This window comes from Balaenoptera physalus, assembly GCF_965194825.1.
Source record: "Balaenoptera physalus genome assembly, contig: HAP1_SCAFFOLD_967, whole genome shotgun sequence".
In the NCBI taxonomy this organism is placed as follows: Eukaryota; Metazoa; Chordata; class Mammalia; order Artiodactyla; family Balaenopteridae; genus Balaenoptera; species Balaenoptera physalus.
Window position 1 is genome coordinate 164,932 of NW_028125823.1, and position 24,617 is coordinate 189,548.

A 24,617-nucleotide genomic window follows, 5' to 3' on the forward strand; every position below is an offset into this window, starting at 1 on the left:
GGACCTGAGCTCCTGCTGCCCCCAGGCGTGGAGGACCTCGTGGGTACAGGCCAGTTCCCAAGTGGCTCAGGAGCGGAGGTGGGCAGGGGCGCGGGCTTTGAACCTTGTGTGTCTCTCCCCTCAGCCGGGGCAGAGAGGGTTCCCCGGAGCGTTGTGTCTCCCAAGCTGAGGTGGACTGAACTTCTTCCCTGTAAAGAGAGAACCTTTCCCTGGGTCTTAGAGTGAGTGACAGCAGGCACATCGTGGTTATATTTGTTGATCTGTGACAAGAAGACCTCAACTTTGCTGTGAGATCGCTAAAGTGACAGGAAAACTGAGTGCTCTGTGTCTTCCAAATCGCCTGCCAGGATAGGTTGAAATGCTGTGGAAGCAGCAGAATGGCTGAGAGGACAGGGGAAGTGGAAGAGATGGCCAGCCAGGCCGGCGTGGGCGAGGACAGTCAGTCACCACCCAGATGTGAAGGGCTGAGTGGCACTGAAGTCAGCGGACCCGATCAGCTCTGTGTCATTTTACTTGGTATTTAACAAATGAACTGGGAGTTCAGTTTGTAGCTAAGGCTGGCCTCGAACCGTGAAATGCAGACGTAGCCAATCGAATTATTAATATAAATGTTGGGTCCCTCAGTTTTGCACCTGAAGCAGTGCAAGACTCGGGTGCATCGATTCCTTCCTCTGAAATCTGAAATAAAGAGAAAAATCACTCAAACTGAGAGTTTATTAGATCAGTTTTATCCACGGTGTATCCCTCTCTTGTTTCTTAAACATTTGTTAAACTCAGTTTGGGGTACTCAGCTGATTGTCATGACAGAGGACTGGTACGGCCACTGCGTATAGACCTACCTTGTACTGCACTGTTCCTCATGCTTGGATATTCCAGCATCTTCTCCCACATATACCTCACTGATTCATTCAAAGTTTGGAGCCTGTAACATGTGATGGTACAATTCTCCTTTCCCTTCCCACTCCCCCAGGCTCCTCAACCTTCCTCTTTTATTTCTTGCTGTCATTTAGAAACTGGGGTCCCAGACAAGCCCTTGCGGAAAAGGCTCTTTATCAGAATTCTGCTTTCAGGTCAGCTGGTGTAATAGACCTGCAGATCTAAGCACGCATGTCTCGGGTGGAGTATTTGCTGGCACTTGTCAAGGTCTCATGTATCTTCTGTACACGCTCAGGCATCTTTCCTGTAGGGCAAGTTTTGAGTAATGTTTTGAGTTTAGTTGAACCTCAGTTGTTTCACAACTACTTAAAATCCTGTGCCTGTACCACAGCGTGACTATTCCACTAACATAACTCTGAAACATGTTAACATAAAGAGGCATTTGGAGGAGAACGGTGGTGAGTGGCCTGGCCTCCTTGTGTTTGTTTATAGGGGAGGAAGCTGAGGTCCAAGTTGCTCGACTGTCTAGGACCAGACCTGGAGCTCAGTTCCTGACTCCCTGGGGCCTGCTCATTCCACTACCCCGAAGCCATCCCACTAGGTGACCGCTTCACAGCCTCACTTCCTGCTTTATATTTACATGAGTGTATTTAAGGGAAGGGAAAACAGAGTGGTGGCTCACCATTTCTTTTTTTTCTTTTTTCTTTTCTTTTTTGTTTTTTTGCCACACCGCATGGCTTGTGGGATCTTAGTTTCCTGACCAGGGATTGAACCCGTGCCCCCTGCAGTGGGAGTGCGGAGTTCTAACCACTGGACCACCAGGGAATTCCCACACCATTTCTGACATGCATGTTAGAAGTCAGAAGGGACCAGCAAGAGAGAGGCTGTTAGGCAGGATTAGGTATGGTGGAGTAACAGAACAACCCCAAATAAGTGAATTAAGTTTATTTCTTTTATGGCAAAGCTCAGACATGGCTCCCCAGGGCTGGAATGGGCTCCATAGTGTCAGAGGCCCAGGCTCCTTCCACTTTGTTTCCACCCTGCAGGGGTTTCACGCCCACAGCTACTTCCTGATCCAAGATGGCTGCTGAATGTCAGTTATCACACCTACATTCCAGCTAGGAGGGAGGAGGGAGGGCAAGGAGTACACACCCCTCTCAATAGAACCTTTTGAAAACTGCACATAGCACTTCTTGGCCAGAATTCACTTACAGGGCTATACCCAGCACGTAGGGAAGGTGGAATGCCAGCCAAAGTCAGGATTCTAGTCCTGTGGAAGAAGAGAGAAGAGATACTGGGGTTGGCTGGCAGTCTCTGTCGTGGAGACGTGTGGACTGGATTCTGACTACATCAGTTCATCTTCTTTATTCAGCAAATATTTATTAACTGTCTACCGTGTTCCTAGGGACCGAGAAAGCAGAGAGAAAACAGACACAATCCCAGTCCTGAAGACATGTACCTACACAGGGAGACAGACACTAACCAAACACAAACACAGTTGTATAAACTGTGATGCGTGCTGTGAAGGAAAAGCACACCGTGTGCTGTGAGAGAGTGTAGCAGGGATGTGACCAAGCCTGGGGGTTGGGATCGGGTCAGAGAAGCTTGGCCCCAGGAAGTGACATTTGAGCTGAGAGCTGGAGAGTGAGTAAAGTGAAGAGTATTCCAGATGAGGGAAGAGCACGGGCAAAGGCAGGCCGGGAGGCAGGAGTGAGCCCTGATGGAGGAACTGAGGGCCGCCAGTCATCTTGGAGCAAGAGGAAGAGGTGGGAGAGTAGGGAAGAGTCAGGGTCAGACCAAGGGGGACCCTGGAGGCAGGGTGAGCACCTGTCCTGGTTTGCCTGAGACCAAGGATGTCCTCGGACAAGGAGCTTTTCAGCACTAAAACTGGGGGAGCCCCAGGCAAGCCAGGAGGAGTTGGTCAGCCTCCCCGGAGGTCACATTAGTAGTTGGGTTCCTTTATTATTATTATTATTTTTTTTAAATACCACAAACAGTGGTTTTTAAATTAATTTATTTATTTTATTATTTATTTTTGGCTGTGTTGGGTCTTTGTTTCTGTGCGAGGGCTTTCTCTAGTTGCGGCGAGCGGGGGCCACTCTTCATCGCGGTGCGCGGGCCTCTCACTGTCGCGGCCTCTCTTGTTGCAGGGCACAGGCTCCAGACGCGCAGGCTCAGTAGTTGTGGCTCACGGGCCCAGTTGCTCCGCGGCACGTGGGATCTTCCCAGACCAGGGCTCGAACCCGTGTCCCCTGCATTGGCGGGCAGATTCTCAACCACTGCGCCACCAGGGAAGCCCAACATGGTATGTTTTAATTTCAAATTTCATTGACTTATTAAATGAATGTGTGTTTATATTTATATGTACGGTATATATACAAAATACATATATATGTATGTATAGCATATACACAAAAATATATACTAAACCATGAATCCTGTGACCTTGTTATAGTCCTTTATTATTTCCATAATTTTCCAAAATTATATTTTTCTGCAGAGACAATCATGTCATCTGCAAGTATAGACAGCTTTATTTAATCCTTTCCAAGCCAAATACTTTCTCTTTTTTTTTTTTTTCTTGTTTTAAAATACTAGCTAAAAATCTCAGTAAAACGGAGAGTAGGAAGAGTAAAAGAGAATATCTTTCCTTTTTTCTGGATTTTAGTGAGAAAGTTTTCAACTTCTTAACATGATATATAAATATTTTTATTTCACGTAATGCTTGTGTCTGGTTTTGGTATTATGGTAATGCTGACCTCATAGAATGAGTTTCCTCAGCTTCTGTTTTCTGGAAGAGATTGTGGTAATTGGCACCCTTTCTTTTGATTTGGTAAAATTCACCGGTGACTATCTGAACTGAAGGTTTCTTTTTTGGAAGGTTTTTGATTATTGATACAATTTTTTTTTAATAGATATGGGCCTGATCAGATTACCTGTCTCTCCTTGTGTAAGTTTTAAGCATTTGTGTCTGTGAAGAAATCATTCTGTTTCATCTAAATTATAGAGTTCTGCTTGTTGTTCTTTACTGCCTTTTTAACATTCATGAAACAGGTCAGGATGACGTCTCTTTGATTTCTGATATTGGTAATTATTTTTTCTTTTCTTTTCTTTTTCTGTTAACCTGGCTAGAGGTTTATCAGTTTTGCTGGTCTTTTCAAAGAAGTTTTTGGTTTCATTGATTTTCTCTACTAAAGTTTTCAGTTTCAATAACTTATGCTCACATATGTATTATTTCTTTTTACTTTCTGCTTACACTAATATTAAATTGTTCTTCATTCTCTAGTTTCCTGAGGTGGAGCTCAGATTACTGATTATAGATCTTTCTTCTTTCTGAATATATGCACTTAATTTTCCTCTCAGCACTGCTTTCTCTGTATCTACAATTTTTTTAAAATTTTTAATTCTATATAATTGCTTTTTAAAATTCCTCTTGAGACTTTTCTCTGTGATCCACATGAGCTTGAGAAAAATGTATATTTCATTGTTGTTGAGTGGAGTAGTCTATAAATGCCAATTATATTAGTTTGATTGCTATTACTGTCCAGGTCAAGTCTATCCTTACTGATTCTGTACCTACTTGATCTATCAGTTTTTGCTTCACATATATTGAAAGCTTGATGTCAGATTCCACAACTTTAGGAGTTTTATGTCTTTTTGGAGAATTGATACTTTTATTAATATGTAAGGTCCCACCTTTTCCTTGGTATTTTTAATTAAAAAAAAATTTTTTTTAACATCTTTATTGGAGTATAATTGCTCTACAATGTTGTGTTAGTTTCTGCTGTATAACAAAGTGAATCAGCTATATGTATACATATATCCCCATATCTCCTCCCTCTTGCATCTCCCTCCCACCCTCCCTATCCCACCCCTCTAGGTGGTCACAAAGCACCGAGCTGATCTCCCTGTGCTATGCGGCTGCTTCCCACCAGCTATCTATTTTACATTTGGTAGTGTATGTATGTCCATGACACTCTCTCACTTCGTCTCAGCTTACCCCCACTGGAATGGTTTTGACCCAGAAAGAATGTCACCAATAAACAGTCTCAGTATGAAACAAGATAGAGAACAACCCCTCAGGGAGCTGACTGTAAGGCTGGAGGCAAGGCCCCTCCTACACTTTTCTTCACTCCCACATGGAGCAAAAGACTCAGTTATGTGTTTATTCCAAATCTTGTAAAGCAGCACTGGCTGCAGGGGCTAACCCTGCCCTTTGTTTCCAGGTGTCCCAAGCTGATTCTTAAATCAGCTTTGTTGAAATTAATATGCCTACTCCAAAGTTTTTAGTTTAGTATTAACTTCATATGCCTTTCTTATTCCCTTTCCATTGTTTGAATTATTGGAATTTATTTTTAGAATAGTTTTGAGCTTGCAGAAAAATTGAGCAGAATGTTCAGAGTTCCCATATACTCCCCCTCCCACTCCTTCCCTTGCCCTCATTATTAACATCTTGCCTTGGTGTGGTAAGCATGTTAAAATTGAACCTACATTGATACATTGTTATAAAATAAAGTCAGTTATTTTAAGGGCTCACATTCTTTGTGATCTACAGTTCTGTGGGTTTTGTCAAAGGCATGATGTTATGTACCCACCATTACCACCACATCATGTGGAATAGTTTTACTGCCCTAAAAATCCTGTCTGCTCTAGCTGTTCATCCTTCCCTCTTCCCCTCCCCAATCCCTGGCAGATTGTTCTTTTTTTCACTGTGAATGTGATAAATTCGAGATTTTCTCCAAATATATTATGGCAGATTATACTCCAACACATGGAAGGGAAGTATTATCACAGTAGTTTTTTTTCAAATATAATCAGACTGGGTTTATGCCTCTCCTACAAAGATTGATCATAATAAAGTATATTGTCTCTAACACTTGTTCACCTGAGTTTGGATTATATAAGAACTACTGAAATAGGCCACCAATCTTCCAACTCTTGTGCTAGAAAGAGCCTCTTTTTTTTTTTTTTTTTTTTTGTCTAAACCATACTAGCCTCTAATGAATTCAGCCAATTAAAGGAACTAAAGGTTTCTTTTCTCATTGTTCCTATGATCTATATACTCTGTGTGCCTACAAGATGCCAGTATTAAGAGTTCATTCCTTGCATATTCTCTGTCCATCACCACTGCCCTATGCTATGAGGAAGTGCTTCTTCTCCACCCCTCACTTGGGTTACAGAAGGATTAGTCTGTATAACCACTTACTCTAGGCTAAGTGAGGTCTTTGAGTGCCTCATAAGGTCTCTTTAGCCATAGTTCTTGATGCTCTGGACTTATTGGCATGTTCATAGGAGTTTTTGTGGAAATGTAATTACCTGGAAGTGCTGAGGTGTCTGTTCGCTTGTTTGAAACTTGAGTAACGTAAACACCTTGTTCTTCTGCTTAATCCCCAAGGATTGACATGGGGATGGTTCAATTTCTCCTTTTAGTACATTCAGTAGACTAACGCAGCAATGTGCTGTGTTCTCCTTCAATAGTCCTTGTTGCTCCCATTTACTACCCACATGGTAAGAAAGCTGTCCTACATGTTTATCTCAAACTTACATGGAGAAATTTGAGAAGAGTCAATTAGTAGAACCATCCATAATGTCAACTACTAGTAAGGGTCTATAGAGGCAAACATAGATACATATATCCATATCTGTCTGTCTGTCTATCTATCTATCTATCTGTCTATCTATATCTCCTCTGGAAATTTTTTTCCGTGATACATTAGTTGGTGGGAACGAATTTTTCATAGAATATGTAAAGGCCATTCTGTGTGTACATGTTTGTATATATTTCATAATTTTCCATGTATATGTAGATAGAAATCTACACACCAAAGTTCTACTTCATTTATGTAATTATTAAGGTTATTTTTATAATGAAATGTTAAGATTTCAAAGAATTTTTATCTCCTAATTTTCTCCCAAATATTAATTTAATTACATAGGGGAACATGTCATCTAAATTCCTAAATAGTTATATCAATATTGATGCTAAGTTTCAACGCTTTTTTCATCAAGTGTATATATTAATAAGATGTGTGAAATTTTTTAATTCTAGTAATAGCTTTAGGTATAGATTTTTTTTTTTTGATTTCTATGTGTGTGGTGTGTTTTATTATATATTAGTCTCTTAAATCAAATAGAAAACAAAAAGTGGAGCTACAAACCAAAGTTACAACAGTATTAGCTTTTCTCATCGCCCGTCTATCTACTTTTGCCAGAGGTCTTTATTTCTTCATAAGGCTTTGAGCTACTGTGCAGGGTCCTTGACTCCAACCTGAAGAACTCCCTGTGGCAGGCGGGTCTGGTGGTTAAGAACTCTCTCAACTCTTGATTAACTGGGAATGTCTTGATTTCTCCCTCATTTTCGAAGGAAAGTTTTGCTAGATATAGGATTCTTGGTTGACGGTTTCTTTCCTTCAACACTTGAAGTACATTGAGCCATGCCATCTGGCCTCCGAGGCTCCTGATGAGAAATCTGCTCATGACCTTCCTGGCAAATCTTCTCTCAGCTTCATAGAACTTTCATAATGTACCTTATCGTGTCTTATGCGGCAGAACATTTTGTATAGTATCGTGAAGTCAGTTAAGTTGTAACATTATTTTGAGACCAGAATTTAAGGAAAAGGAATTGAATATTTCAAGTGTAGACATTATGAGGTCTTTAAAATTATTACAGATTTTCAAACGAGAAATAAAAAGGCCACTGAAGTATCCTACAGATTTTAATTTATAACAAAGTGAATACCAATGTCTAATAACACACGTAAAGAAAAATTTCTTTGGGATCCTTTTTCCTAAGTGTAAAGGGGCCTTGAACTCAAGAAGTGAGAAAACCCCTGTGGTTTACCCCCAGCTGTGATGCGTCCATTTCTTGCTCTGACCTCAGAGTGCACCACTGTGATGTACTTCACAGAGCCCTGTAAAAGGGGCAGCTGGGCCCAGGTTTTTGGTCCTTAGAGCCCAGGAAGCTGCTTTTGGTGACCTGACGGCCTTGGACCTACAGTTAGCTTGTTTTTTCCTTGTTTCTGCCATTTTGTTGATTTGTTTTTCTCTTTTCTCTACTCTTTTTTATTTTTCTCATTTTTCTTTCTTCTTTGCCTTCTTCTCATTTTTCTCTCTTTATCATTTCTTTTAGTTTTAAATTTTTTCTTCTCCATTTTTTGGTGTTTCTTTTCCATTTCTTCTGCTTTCTTTTCTTCCTTTGTTCTTTTTCTCATTTGTATCTTAATTTTAGTTAGTATTGCTAGATTAGTACAGTTAGCATAGTCAGTACTGTTGGTATAGTTAGCATAGCTGGTGTAGTTAATACTTGATTAGCATAGTTAGTGTAGTTAGTGCTAGTTAGCGCCGTTGGTACAGTTAGCGTAGTTAGCGTTGTTAGTAGAGACAGCACACTTAGCACTGTTAGTACAGTTAGCATTGTTAGTTAGCGTAGTTAGCGTTGCTAGGTAGTGCTGTCAGTCAGTGTAGTTAGCAGGTCACCACGATGCAGGGCCTCACAGCCAACTCTGCTGACAAGGAGGCTCATATTGATGGCTTTGAGATCCTCCGCACCATTGGTGAAGGCACCTTCGGTAAAGTGAAGTTGGCGCGGCACATTCTGACCGGGACACAGGTGGCTCTCAAGGTGGTTAAGAAAAGGCGTCAGAACGTCGCAAGTGTCCAGGCACTTTTCCGGGAAGTGTGCGGTATGAAGCTCCTGAATCACCCCAATATTGTAAAACTGCTGGGGGCGATTAACACAGAGGAGGCATTTATTCTGGTGATGGAGTACCTCAGTGGGGGGGACATGTACCACTATTTGGAGATCCATGGCCGTATGACAGAGGCGGAGGCCCGAGGCCCGTTCCAGCAGCTGCTCTCCGCCCTGCAGCACTGCCACCAGAGGGGCATCGTGCATCGGGACCTGAAGCCACTGAACCTCCTCTTTGATTCGAACATGAATATCAAACTTACAGACTTTGGCCTCAGCAACAAGTGTGATGACTCTGGACAAATGGACACAATCTGCGGCACACCCCTTTACTGTGCCCCGGAAATCTTCCTGGGGCAGAGCTACAGCGGCCCTGCGGTGGACGTGTGGAGCCTGGGAGTAGTGCTCTACGCCATGGTAACTGGGTCCCGGCCCTTTGTGGGAAAAGACTTCCAGGAGCTGCGGAAGCAAGTCCTACAAGGGAAATACCACATCCCACCTTATCTGTCTTTGGAGATAAGGGATCTATTACAAAAAATGATTGCCCTCAACCCCAGTGACAGAGGCACCTTACCTGACCTCATGAGGCATGCTTGGTTAAACATGGGCCAGAAGGAGCCACTGCAGCCACCCTGTGAAGAGGACCTGAAGGTGACAACGGTGACGACTCCGGGCTTGACTTGCGACCAGATCCAGGATGCTGGAACAGGCAGTGTGAGCGCCAAGAAACCCCAGGTAGGGGCCTCCATCGTAACTGTGAGGCCCTTCTGTCGCGGGGACCTCAGCGGCAGTGAACTCGAGCCTTCTCCAAGCCCTGTGGTGTCCCCCCTGAAAAGCAGGTGGCTCTACCAGGGAGAAAACGTGCAGCTGCAGGAAGACCAGCAGGCGGGGCAGAAGACCGGTGAGTCTGCCTGTCCCCCACCCAGCCTGCAGTCGAGGACTGCCACCCCCAGCCCAGCCCCCCAGTGTGGCACTGGGACATCCCCCTCCACCAGCAGCAGGATTGGAGCCCCAGAGGGAACCAGCTGCCCCCCGGGTGTGTCCAACACTGGAGGGTCCTCCCACACTGGGCAGCCTGAGAGTGTGTCCTCATCCACTCCCTCTGGCCACAGCCAGAAAAAGCAAGGGGTGGCTAGGAGAATCTGGAACTTTGTTTTGAAACATCTTTGTTGCAAGCTGCCCAGCATGCGGCGTCATAATAAAGTGAGCCCATGTGAACCCCATGCATGACCGAGGCAGGAAGGTCAGGCCGCCGCGCTCCCTGGGGCCCGGTGCAGGGGAAGATGAGGGTGTTCTCTGCGCGGCCTTCAGAAGCATCGTATCCAAGACCCTGGCCAGCTCAGAGGATGGTCCGGAGCAGCCCGGGCGACCGAAGGCGAGGCCACCGTGGCTGCAGGTCTGCCCCTCAACCCCCACCTGGGTGAAACTTCAGAGACTGGACTGTCATTCCTGGGTCACGTCTCCCCTCCCCCACTCTTCTGTCTTCCGTGTTGGTGGGGGAGGGGGATAGTTCTTGTTCCAAGGACTCCTTGGTTCTTCCAATTCTAGTTAATAAACTTGATGCTCGGGCTTCCCTGGTGGCGCAGTGGTTGAGAATCTGCCCGCCAATGCAGGGGACACGGGTTCGAGCCCTGGTCTGGGAAGATCCCATGTGCCGCGGAGCAGCTGGGCCCGTGAGCCACAATTACTGAGCCTGTGCATCTGGAGCCTGTGCTCCGCAACAAGAGAGGCCGCGACAGTGAGAGGCCCGCGCACCGCGATGAAGAGTGGCCCCCGCTTGCCACAACTAGAGAAAGCCCTAGCACAGAAACTAAGACCCAACACAGCCATAAATAAATAAATAAATACTTTAAAACAAAAAAAACTTGATGCTCCAGAAAGATGTATCACACCCTGCTTTGCATCTGCTGTGATGTATAGCGCTCAAGGAGACACCTAGAAAGACAGAAGCTGAGAGATTGGGGTGTGGATGCAAAAATAGAGTTACTAGGAATGGGAGAAGTACAATTTAAACGCAATTAGTGGGGCGCACACTTCCACTCCAGCACAACGCAGTGCTTTACATGTTTACATGGCCCCAAGGTATTATAGAACACATTCCCATTAGCTCTGTTGCTTCTGGGCCGTGCTCAGGAACTAGGTCAATACAGATGCTCCTGGGTGGGGATCCAGCGTCCACGTTGCTCAGTTCCATCCTTTTCCATAAGCCCGAGCTCACCCCCAGCCTCCTCCCCACAAACAGGTGGAGGTCGGCTCACGACTCTCACAATCCTCAGGTTCTTCCAACCTGCTTTCATCCTTGGGGAAAACCAGCCCGTCGTTGGCTTGTCTTTCCCAAAGTTATCATCCTCTTTATTTCTAACGTGGAACACCTACCTCTTTATTCAATTTCAGATTTTATAAAATACTGGAAAAGTCTTTGGCTTTAAGCTGCTTTTTTCTGCTTTCCTACAACAAATGTCCATTGAGAAAGAAAACAGAAAATCATTACCTAATTGAAATTGTAGGAGCAAATATATGTAGAAAAAATATATATACCTTAATCCTGTCCCATTTGTATAGGTATTTCTGATCAGTGCCATTTGTATAGCTTCACTATTAATTGTCAATTCCTTTGGGGTAACCTGGAGTCCCTACTGAAATGCAAACATTCTCTGAGAAAACAGCACTGCTATTACCACTTAACTATGCTTTAAGGTAAATTAATTTGTCAGCTTTGTTGGTCTGACCACTGACAGTCACTAGACTGCAGCTCGTTAAGATTGGTTATAAAATGTGTTTTGCTGGAGGGCGGGGGAGAGGAAGTTTCTGAGCCCAGTTGATATTCTCAGACGAATTCACAGTGTGGTCTTGGGGGCTGTTCCTGTCTCTGGAATAGAAGCGGCCAGAGAGTGAAGAATTACAAGAACATTTACTTCCTTCATTTCCTCTTTAGTTCTAAATATATCTCAATTTCCAAAAATAAAAGGCTATGTAATATATTTCCAGTTTTTCTTTATTAATAGGATCAGTAAATAATTAATAAAAGCAAATTAAAAGTGAACTTGTCACAAAGGGAACAATCCTTTGTCTGACATTAGTGAACAGCCTGGTTTTTAATATAAAATATTTTATAAAGGCAAATTATGCTGAGTTGCACTCAGGGTAATTAACTTTTCAGATGCAGTAGCTTTAAACTATTTATGTTGCTTGAAAATAATCACTTGTAAGCAATTTGTTTCAATTTTATAAACTAGGGCCAGTTATTATAGGTATTACAGAAGCAGTAATTGCTATTCAGCAGGGTGACGCTTTGCTCTGTCCTCTCAGCGACTCCTGGTTGGAGATACGGGGGCCCAGGACGACGGTAGGGAATTTGTAGCTGCTTTGCTTTTAACATCATTGTGTGAAGGCTGCAAGAGACTAGCTTATAAACTACGAGAGTCAGGCAAAGAGTTTGAACCTACACTATAAAATCCTGTAGTTCTACCCTCTTTACAATATCTGGCAAATCATTCATTTCACTAGGTTTATAGAGAGCCATTTAGTAAAATGAAATGGGTATCCTATGGGTAAAGATTTAATGTCTAGTGCAATCTAGGGCATTATAGTGCTACCTTCCAGCTCTTCTCTCCCAGTGTCTTATACTGGAGGTAGTGATGTGCACATATCTATTCATAGTTCCTCATTCCAATGAACTGTAAGGTCTTGAAATTGAAGGCATGACTTAGCAAAACTTTTTTCAAGGAGCAGGCACACAGCATATGAGTGCTGATTACATTTCATAATTAAATTCATTTTTTTTCTAATATAAACATTGAATTTCTCCTTAGCTGTCATACTAAGAAGGCCTTGCAACTCACAAGATTTGACAAATAACTCACCTCGTTGATTACATATTTATTTGCGTATTACTTTTTACCTGATATGAGAAAGAACACAGCTAAATACAGTTGTACTGGGAGTTTTGTACACATGTGGAGGGATGAAAGAGAAAGGGTGTCGCTAACAATGGATTCTGACAGCAAGAGGGAGGCAGGAGGTCCTTAAGGACAATCCCTATTATTAGTTAGTGGTGGAGCTGAGGGGGGTCTGTATTCCAGTGATGTTTGTTTTTGTTCTGTTTTTATCCTCATAATTGTGTATCTGAGCAGCAACCCCCTGATTGGTTTTGTATTGGTTATTAATTATTTACTAATTATTAATTATTAATACAACCTCTGTATATATTTTGTAAAATTTATCTATATTTTATAAAACATATTTTATGTTATTTATTAGATAAAACTTTTTGTAATCTTGTAAAAAACATTAGCAAGGGTTAAAATGATCATCCAATTTTTTTTCTCTATAGTAAATATAACAGGGACTTTTGGAAGAAAGAACCATTTTAATGTGTGTAATCTTCCTAAACTGTATATGTGGGAATCCATATGAAAATGCCAGGCTGGCCAAACTTACTAGATACATAAATACATACTCGTTAAAATGTTGAATGATGGTTCAAAATCATGGCTCAGTTTGGAACCATGACTAGAAAGAGCTAGGAGAATGGCAGTTAGAGAAATACTTAGTATTTCTAAAGGGATGTGGGGCACAGTACCTCTTAAACATGGCATGCCCAAGAGTCACATGAAAAGGAATTGTAGTAAAGGGGTTTTGACTTTTCAGTTCTCATTCAAGATTATAAACCAACTCTGGAATCATATGTGAACCATACCTAATCCTTGCTTGTTGCTCAACCTATTGTGTCTAACTCTGAGAAGCAGATTTCAGAGGGACAAAGGGAAAGAAGTTTGCAACACTAGGCCTATGAATTAAGCCCTGCTTAGTTCTCCTCTTTGATTTTACTGTGTACTGATATAGTATACGTCAAAGCGTTTTATATAATCTGCACACCAAATAATTCACACTGAAATGTAGTTATGGCACTAAAAATATCTTGCCAAAAGCCATTCTCCACAGAAGAGGAGTGAATGTGTGTTCCCAAACTTAACTTAAAGTGATAACCTTATAAAATCCTTTGAATATCGGATGTGACTGGTGTGTAAACTAGATAGTGTCCTATTCAAAGATGCTTCAGGGTGTTTCCTGAAATAGATGTACTTATTTGGATTGGCTGTATTTTCTGTCACTCCCTGTCTGAATTACAGGAAGCGCTTCATCGTTAGGTGACCTGATTTGACCCCAGTTCCTCTCCCACAACTTCTCTATATGGTAGCCAGAATTGTCATTAACAAACAGAAGTTCAGTCTTTCTAAATTAGCTCCCATTTCACTCTGAATATAAACCAAACTCTTCAAAGTGACTTAAAAGCCCCACATGATTACCCCTCCCTTAGTTCTCAGACATCTCACATCACTGAGATGCAGCGGGAGCTCCGGTTCACCTTCTGCTTCTCCGGTGACACTAGCTTCATAGCTTTCTCCAAACATACCAGACAAGTTCCACATTTAGGATTTTGCTCTGACTCTGAATGGGTCAATTTTCCCCAGATATCTTCATGGGTGAAGTCCCTCACTTCTTCAAATTTTTGGCTCAACTATCACCAAAAGGAGGTCTACCCATACCAGCCTAAGTAAAAGTATAATCCACCCCCAGGCCCCGCCTACAATTGAAAACCCTTTCCTTGTTCTTTCATTCCATAAGGCTCATTGCCTTTTAATGTAAAATATCATTTATGTGTCCATGTTTATCATTATCTGCTGCCCCGTCGCTTCTAGAATATAAGCTCCACAAAGGCAGGCATCTTTGTTTGATTCACTAAAGTATCTTTGGAAAGTGAAATAAAACCTGGCTCATTGTGGGCCATCAATACATTTTTTTTTTTTAAGTTGAATTAAATGAAAAGGAGACAGGAACAAATCACGTTTTGGCCTACATGTAAATGATAGCATTAAATTGTCAGTTGTCCTTGGAAACAATTGGAGAAAAGTTAGAAAATCTTTTTTTTCCCCCCTTTAAAAATCAGCAAATTGTATAGAATTGAGAATTGACCTTGGAGCAATTTAGAATCCATGTGTTGTTTGAATTTTGACTAAGCAATGTCTTTAAGTTCACCAGATTAATCAAGCAAACAAACCTGAGTCTAAATGCAGACTTCCTTACGAAGTAGATATTAAATGATCTTGCAAGTATAGGAGGGAACTGCTCCCAGGAGTGGGGTTGACCGGTGTCAGAAGCTAATAAAGGTTTGAATATTAAAATAAATAGAATTAAATTAAATTCAGCATTAATGATCATGAACAATGAAGTAAGTTTCCAATGCTATATATCAGAAAGACCTTCATAAGAAAAAATGTCATTTGATTAGTTTCAATAAGCTTTATTATGCTCAACAAATCAAGGGATGATCTACTTAATTTTTCATATTAAAAGTTTGTAATTTTCATCTAGTTTAATGTTCACAGGCTTTCAGAATTTTTGTTCACTTGATATTTTTTAATTAAATCCTTAGGTTGTGAAGTTTTTCCCTTAAAGTAAAATCTTCCTTGCATTTTACAAGTAAAAGTTACCTGTTGCAATATTCAAATAACATATATTATGCCTCTGCTCCATCAGCATATTGACAGATTTGCTGCTGAGACATAATGGGTTGTTCTCTTGGTTAAGTCTTAAACTATACTGAGTATTACATATGAAAAACTGCAAGTAGTGATTTGATAGAATGTCCTCACCTTCTTTTTCCTGTCCTTTCTTTATGTTTCATTATGAGGAATTGAAATATAACCCTAAGCAAGACCCCGTTGCAAAATCATTCCTTTCCCTTTTGAGTAATGATTTTCTGGTAGTGAAAATGTGAAATAATGAAAAGGTTAGAATATGCTTTAATTCATTCTTGCAAAGGTTATGATTACATCATTATTTGGGTCAAAATCAAATCATTGCTTCCATTCTTCATATGTTAGACAGATTAGTGTCAGATAAGTAGAGCATAGTATTTGTGTCAACACTTAAGGATAATATGTTATTGTAAACCTTTATTAATCTTAATGACTTTCAAATGTACCTCGTGCTTGAATATTTATTTCTTTAAATGTCAACTCACCTTTTAAGCTATTGCTCATGTAAAACAAAAAGCAATCTACCTAGACTCAGGAAATGTTTCTCCTGTGGCTGTTTAAACATAGCAACCAGGATGTAAAGAGTTTGAAAATCAATTACATGCTTTCAGAATCTAATCAGCAACACTTGATTGGAAGTATCAACCCACAAGTACAGAAAAAGGAAATCGCTTCAATAAACGTCACTGATATTTCCTAGCATTTTGTACTTCGGTACCAACAGGAAACTAAGAAATGTTGCTAGGATGTTAGCGTCAAATGTTTCAGCCTTCATGACCATTCATTTTCAATATATTTAATTCATTCAAACAAGTAAGGATTAGCGTCATAGTAAACTGTCACCAGTCTATGAATAAGCAAGTACACCTATGTCTCTTACCCCCCTGGGACAATTACACCCTCTACATGGGTCTGTATTATTATCTCTGAAACTTTCCAGTTGCATTACTGTCACCCATGTGCTTGAAAATCCAGGTTTACTGTCAAACCATAATAATACAAAGAGATTTAATCTTTTGAACTGTAAACTATATTAAATCTAATAATAGGCATGAAGAAAAAAATCCACACCACATGTCAATTAAAACTTCCTAATTTGAACATATGTATGGTACACTTCTATTAAATTTTTGTTTGTTTTCTCAAAGGATTATTATGTTCTGTATACTTAAATCTAAAATGTTGCTATCTCACAGTCTTAATAAATAATACTCTATGGCTCCTTATTAACTTTAAATGATTTTTAAATTTTAAAACTGATGAAATGTTTAATTTTATTTTTATTACTATTTTTTATCCTGGAGGGACACTTGAGAAACTGGTCAAGTCTCAGAAAATCTCTATGTTAAAAAAAAAAAATCTCTATAGAACACTATACATAAGAATGATTAGTAATTGTAGATATCATAGCCTGCAAATAATTTTCAGTGATCTTTTAATTAGACAACATTTTCCTCTAGGTCTGTGTATTTTGGCCAATGCATAAATTCTAGTTTTATATTTAGTTTTCTCTTCTCTTCCCACAAAGAACACCGACTCTAATGAAAATTATTAATGTAGGAATAGGAAATTGCAGCTTCTTCCTCCCTTTTTTCGTTAAAAAAGCTCTGCTCGATACTGTTTCTTTATCTAACTAGGCCTAAATATAACAAATTACTACTATACGATATTCTAGTGAGGTATGTTTTCTGGCATATAACATGTAAAATAGTAGGGCTTTTTGGCTTGATGTAGTTCAGTGATTTAAGTTGAATAAAGAAAAGGTGGATATATTTTCTGGAAAAATAAATATATAAAAAGCAGATACTAGAGGGGAGTTAACACTTAGAAACAGAGAAAACCACAGGGTAAAAGGTGAGTTTCTCATTTGTTTTGCTTTTAGCCTGAGACTACTCCAGAGTTACATCTGACAGGGAGGCTAAAGCTTCAATAGAAATCAGCCTCATTCTTGTGGAGAACTAGAAGACAGAGTTCAGGGCAGTCATAGCTTCTGGAATCTGAAGGTGAAAATGGCAGAAAGTACAGAGTTAGGGAGGAGAAGCCCCAAACTCTGTGTATAAATTTTACCCAAATATCTGACTGACCCCTGAACCAGACAAGCATGGGACTGACTTCAAAAAAGCCAGCTACAGCTCAAAGAAGAGAACGTAAATTTAGCTGCCTCCCGTTTCAAAGCAACCATTCAAAGCAAATGGATTTCAAAGCAACCATTTTAACTACTCATCACATCACAATATTCTTCTTCTTCTCTCAAAGTCACATTTTGAGGCTGAGAAGATTCAGAGAAAGGAACCCTTCTTAATCATATACCTGTATTTAAAGGAAGGGGGAAAAAACTGCACAATTTTGTTGGTCAGATCTTCCAGTTGGCTTACAATAAGTCTTAAGACTTATTGATATTCACTCTATCTCTGATTCCCAAACAGCAATAGGAGGATTTCAAGATTTCATTTTACAGCATGACTTTTGTATTTAGTTTCTGTAAACTCCAAAAATCTTATGCTTGAAGAAAAAATATTTTCTCCAGGGTCTGGTGGAGACTTGTGCAACTGGATAATGTCATGACAAATGACTGTTAAGTGGACTAGTTTCTGCAACCCTTTTTCATCTTCAAAGCACTCAGCAAAATCTGCTTTATTTTAGTGTTATTAAAGGACTTCAGAAAACATTTCAGAAGAGCTGAAAATAACACCTGTCAAGCTGAATTGGGGGATGGGGATATCTGGATAGATTCTCTAGACAGATGATCCTGAAGAAGTTGTCTGTGCTGGAGCCCTGGAATCCTCAGAGTTCACAGAGGTGACTCACCAGTCCTTCCTAGTGAAAGCTAACAGTTTATGCCTGACAGAGAACACTGTAGTAGCCTGTCTCACAAGGGCAACAGGTGACCACCTTTCCTCGAGAGATTCATTTCTTCTCCCGTGGGTCACAGGCTGGGAATTAACATTAAATTGCAACCTAATCCAACTGGAATGTGTTGATAAGAAAGAGCATACACACTTATAGAGGAGATATAAGAATTAGCTTATATTAGCAGGAGTTGAAGGAATGACCCAGGGATTGCACTTTGGGGGTACTTGCTGAGTAGGCCAGAATATAAGACTGCATAAGCAAGAATTCTCAGGACATGAGGATTGAACACTCAGGCAAGGGCCCCAGAAAATAGAGCTATCTCAACACTCTAGAAGAATGAAGAAAGAAATGTCCCATGTTGAGCAACAGACATAGCTGAGTTGCCATGACAGAATAAAGAGGCTACAGGAAGAGAGAAAGCTGGATAGAATAAATTACGTGAGTCCAGAAAACCTACCAGAGGAGAGGTTTTCAGGAGGAGCCAGAATACATACCATTCGCCAGGGCCATCCAAACTGCATTGATGAGCGGCATCGGCAACACAACAGGTTAAGTGGTAGCGCTCTTGCGTAAGGCTGAGTTGATGACAAGGGAGGCAGTAACAAACTTGGAATTGTTAATCTATGGATCTCAAAATAACAGGAGTGACCTCCAATGTCAGAAAAGCAGCTAAGGTTCATGTGACCTAAAGGTGGTGGTAAAGATAGTGAGCATCGTGTTCCAAAGGGCAAAAGAGACAGGCAGCCAGCTTGGGTGCTGTTAACGTCTGCAGCAAGAAAATGGCACGCATGGCGGAGCAGAAAGAGAACAGTAGTCACTCCAGGAAAAAGTCATAATTCTCTACTCAGTTTCTGGAACTGTGTCTATTTGAAGATCCATAGCTCATATATTGGTGAAGAGCCAGATAGCTAGAACAAAGGGTTTTTTGCAACAATGCAGTCAGTACATATGACAAGGATTTCTTCAGTTCTTCCGCAGAGAGACATATGGCCTTTTCCTTAGGTGACAGTAAATTAAGGAGAGAGCTACAGTTTGATTCTGAAGGCTGTCTGCTGGCAGAATTCCCTTAAGAGGCTAATTAGCTATGGCCCACCCATATTATAGAGGGTAATCCGTTTTACTCAAAGTTTACCGATTTAAAGGTTAATCTCATCTAAAAAATACCCTCAGAGAAACATCTAGAATAATATTTGACCAAATATCTGGTTGCCGTGGCCTAACTAAATTGATACAGAAAAGTAACTATTCCTTTATGTAATATTTTTTCTGTCTTCATTTTCTCCTTCCTCTTCTCTCTGTTCTCTTCTTTCTCCTTCTCCTTCTTCTTAATATCCTTATGCCTTTGTTTGTGTAGAAAGGAGATTAAGAGGTAATAACCAAGAAAGATACATGCAAACACTAATCAACTGCATTCTTATGGTAACCTATAAAGATCAAACTGTGAGAAATCATGATTATTATAAAATAGTGTTATTAATCATGACACAGAGGTTTTGTGTGAAATGAATATTTTGATTTTATATTTTTCACATGCTGATTCTTAATTTACTTCCCAATTAACTTACAAAGTTTTTCAGTTTTTGACGGCAACGATGATTTTTTTAAAAAAAAGTGTTACTCATAGTTTTCCTGACAGCAATATGCAAGAAAAATGCTATGTTTGATAAGTCTGAAACTTACTTAAAAGATTGCAATCTTTACTTCTGTGTTCTCTGTTAAATGTCAGCTATGTTTGGCCATTTACTTAGAGCTAAAATGAGTAGTCAGTTAACCTGATAAGATATAATTCACAGTGCATTTTTCAAGATGATCTGAGGGAGAGTCAGGTGAGGTCCCCAAAGCAAGTTGTGCATTCCATCCTGTTGTTTCATATACTGAGAACTGTTGTTTCGTGAAGAAAAATTCAATCTACGCTTTTTATTATTTAGTTTTCTTGTTATGTAAAGACATGCAATAATATTTAGAAAGGGCTAATTTCTACCTCATGCACTTCTTTGGAAAAGAAGAAGTATGGAATGACAAAACCCTAAACTTTTAGCTAGTTGGCATGACTTACTGATGGGAAAATTTTGATACATTCATTTAACTAAGAAGTATTTTTTGTGTATACTATATCAGGTCAGGCACTGTGCTATACAATGAAATTATGGTAAATATAAGGTACATTGTGTGCTTCCTCTTAAAGCTTGTAGACTATGGAAAAGAGATAGAAATAAAAATGTCAAAACCATTATTATAGAATGGGACGTACGGGGTGTTATTCCCTGGGCCCCTAATGAAGAGTCAGGGAGCTTGATTTATTCAAGTATAATGGAATATTTAGAAGACAGGAAAAAATATTCCTGTATCAATTGGTAGAGAAGTCACTAGTATTTTTGTGTCTAGGAGAAAATGCAAACTATCTTTTGGATTACCATTCTTTTTCAGACTTTTCCATGGCCTGGCCCCTTCTCAGTGATGCTGACTGAAAGGGATTAGGGATCTTTTTGCCCCAGAAAAAGTTACAACAGTGGTGGCAATAGCTAGAACAGATAGTGTTGCATCCTGTTGCAGATACTCCTTGAGAGGAGGGGATGATGTTATCACAGATTATGAACCTGGTATCTTCTCTTTGGACGAAAAACATGATTAGAACCTCTTTCTAGATTGTCCAGAATGAAGTCCACTCACATTAAAGGCTCCAAAGACCTCAGAGGGGAACTCACGAGGAAGCAAGAGGGCATCTTTATTTGAGATCCAGAAATATCTCCAGGACCTGTTGGTTTGTCTAGATTATTCCTCTGTGGTTATGTTTTGAGTCTTTGCAGCACCAGGCACCCAGGCACAGTGGCAGACCCCCAAAACAGAGACTGGATGTGACTGTGCATAAGAGTTCTAGCCTTGGACAATAAGCGTGAGCCTTTGTGGGACCCTAGAGAATCTTTCCAGGAATATGACTCACTAGATGAATCATCAAAATAGAGACCAAGATTCACTAGAGTGTGCTAGACATTTTTTTTCCAGTTAAGGTTTATTGGAACTCTGTGGTCTAATTTACAATGCTCCAATCTTCCAGCAGTCAAGGAAAATTTTTGCAGCTGATATTTTTGTAATTTGGAGCTTCCGGCAAAGGGAGGCAGCTTCCATCCAGACGTGCCCCTTGGGGTTTTGGACTCCCTGGGGTTTTAATGACCCTGACATAACTAGTAGGTACGCTGCTTTTATTTTTTGTTTTGTTTCTGTTGTTTTGGTTGTTGTTTTGTTTTGAAGACAAGGTGTTAGAAACCACAAACACTTTTTTGTTTAATTTTTGTTGAAAGAGGGTAAGATTTAACTGGGTTGGAGATATACACTATCCATTGGGGTGGGAAAAATTACTTTAAAGTTTTTTAATACAATATATATATATATATGTATAGATATATAGACACATACATACTACTGTATTTGAGGGAGATCTGATTATTGTTATAGTAACCTCTAAATACCTGATCAAGTATTTCAAAATGATTTGCTCAGTGGTCTGTTTAAAATTGTAATTTGAGTTTTTCTTTATAATGAAAATTCCCTGTAAATATTTCCTCTATGTCTGTATTTAGAAAGTGTTATTTTTGAAAATTAATTATACACGAGTAGACCTGTATGTTTATGTTACCTGAAAGATTGATTATAGTAGGTCTATCTATACATTAGACTAAGCATTGAGGGGATGAATATCCTTGTCTGAAGTTTCCAAATCACGTCAAAGAAATAGAGCAAAAAATATATATGTAATTAACAATGATACAAAAATATTGGTCACTTTTTACATTTCATAAAGAATCATGGCTACAGATGATTTTAAAGTATTATTACTATTTTTAATTTCAGGCAGTTTTTATTTTATTGGAGTATAGTTAATTTACAGTGTTGTGTGAGTTACAAGGGTAGCAAAGTAACATTTTTTTTGTAATACAGTTTATTACAAAATATTGAGTATCGTTCTTTGTACTATACATAGGTCCTTGTTGTTTATCTATTTTATATATAGTAGTATGTATATGTTACTCCCAACTTCATAATTTATTCCTGCCCCCCACATTTCCCCTTTGGTAACCATAAGTTTGTTTTCCCCTTTGGTAACCATAAGTTTGTTTTCTTTATCTGTGAGTTGGTTTCTGTTTGGTAAATCAGTTCATGTGTATCATTTTTTCTTTTTTTAAGTTCCACACTCTAGTGATATCATATGGTATTTGTCTTTCTCTGTCTGACTTAACTTCACTTAGTATGATTAACTCTACTTCCATCCATGTTGCTGAAAATGGCATTATTTCATCTTTTTCATGTCTGAGTAGTGTTCCATTTTATATATTTTTATATATATACATATATATATATACCACATCTTCTTTGTCCCTTCATCTGTCGATAGATATTCAGGCTGCTTCCATGTCCTGGCTATTGTAAATAGTGCTGCAGTGAACACTGGGGTGCATGCATCTTTTTGAATTATGGTTTTCTCCAGATATGTGCCCAGAAGTGGGATTGCTGGATCATATGGTAGTTCTATTTTTAGTTGTTTAAGGAACCTCCATACTGTTCTGCATAGTGGCTGTACCATTTTACATTCCCACCAACCGTGTAAGAGGGTTCCCTTTTCTCCACACCCTCTCCAGCATTTATTGTTTGTAGACCTTTTGATTATGGCCATTCTCACTGGTGCGAGGTGGTTCCTCATTGTAGTTTTGATTTACCTTTCTCTAATAATTAGCGATTTGAGCATCTTTTCATGTGCCTGTTGGCCATCTCTATGTCTTCTAGGGAGAAATGTCTATTTAGATCTTCTGCAATTTTTTTCATTGAGTTTTTCTTTTTATATTGAGCTGTGTGAGCTGTTTGTATATTTTAGAGTTTAATCCCTCATGGGTTACATCGTTTGCAAATATTTTCTCCCATTCTGTAGGCTCTTTTCGTTTTGTTTATGGTTTCCTTTGCTGTGCAAAAGATTTTCAGTTTAACTAAGTCCCATTTGTTTACTTTTGTTTCTATTTTCATTGCTCTAGGAGGTGGTTCCAAAAAGATTTTGCTACAATTTATGTCAAAGTGTCTTCTGCCTATGTTTTCCTCTAGGAGTTTTATAGTATCCATTCTTACATTTAGGTCTTTAACTCATTTTAAGATTATTTTTGCATATGATGTTAAAGAATGTTCAATTTCATTCTTTTACATGTAGCTGTCCAGTTTTCCCAGCACCACTTATTGAAGAGGCTGTCTTTTCTCTACTGCATATTCTTGCCTTTGTTGTCATAGATTAATTGACCATAGGTGGCTGGGTCTACTTCGGGGCTCTCTTTCCTGTTCCATTGATCTATATTTCTGTTTTGTGCCAGTACCATGTTGTTTTCATGACTGTAACTTTGTAGTATGGTCTGAAGTCAGGAAGTCTCTTACCTCCAGCTCTGTTTTTCTTTCTTAAAGTTGGTGTGGCTAATAGGGGTCTTTGTGTTTTCATACAAATTAAAAAATTTTTTGTTCTAGTTCTGTGAAAAATGCCATTGGTCATTTGATAGGGATTGCGTCGAATCTGTGGATTGTTTTGGGTTATATGATCATTTTAACAATATTGATTCTTCCATTCCAGGAACATGGTATATCATTCCAACTGTTTGTGTCATGTTTAATTTCTTTAATCAGCATCTTATGGTGTTCAGAGTACAGTTCTTTTGTCTCCTTAGGTAAGTTTGTTCTTAGGTATTTTATTTCTTTTGATGTGATGGTAAATAGGATTGTTTCCTTAATTTTTCTTTCTGATCTTTTGTTGGCTTTAAGTGGGCTTTAAGGCTTCAGTTCCCCCCTATACTCCTGGTCTAACCACACACCTGGGGGGGCCTTCAGGCAGATTTTTTTAAAGGTATTTGAATGTATATTCAAGGGCAGCAACAAATCTCTCATCCTTGGATTTAATACATTTTTTTATTGCATTATAGATGAATTTACTTTACAAGATAGTTACTTACCTTTGCTGTGATAGATTCACCAGTTCTTTTATAATAAGTTTGGTTCAGCTCAGCATCTAAATTCTACAAAATTAGTCTTGCTCATTTCCATTTAGATGAGCGCCTGATTAAAGTACAATGGCACTCTGACTTCTTAATATAAACCTTTACATTTTTTTATAGGAAAGTTTTACACAATAAAATTTGATGCCGTTCAAACACTATATATTTGTCTTAGTTTATGTTTTCATTATGATGTGCTTGAGTTCTAAGGTTTGTGTAAGTATATAAAGATTTCTAGTAGCATTTTCTCCAGAATAGTATTTTAATTTTTATAAGGAACTTGAAAATTAATAGTTAGTATATGAGGAGAAACATGTGAAGAATAAAGAGGTGAATAAAGATGAAAAATTAAAAATTGAGGATAATAATGAGGATGTGAACTAAAACACTGGCTGCATTGTCTTCTATGAATAATTTTCCAGACTTTACTGAGTATATCCATGTTTTCTCATTCTTCTCAAACATTGTAAGGGATTTCTTTCTTTTAAATCTCTCAGTAATTATTCTTGTTATCCTCTACTAGTGACTTATGAAAGAAATTTCTCCTGCCGTTACTTGATTTTCTCTGTTTCCTTAATCTCTTCCTGTGTATTGGATCATCACATCAACATTCAAATATGCTCTAGAATCTCTTACCTCAAA

The 24,617-nt window shown here is 39.4% G+C and overlaps 1 long non-coding RNA gene across 7 annotated transcripts in view; it reads left to right on the forward strand.

Moving 5' to 3' along the window:
- LOC309653710 overlaps window positions 1-24,617 on the forward strand; it is a 249,284-nt gene that overhangs the window by 164,920 nt on the left and 59,747 nt on the right. For all 7 annotated transcript variants that reach the window (XR_014259397.1, XR_014259398.1, XR_014259399.1 and 4 more), the window contains one exon: window positions 3,027-3,181. This is a non-coding gene — a long non-coding RNA (uncharacterized lncRNA). The remainder of the gene's footprint in view (window positions 1-3,026; window positions 3,182-24,617) is intronic.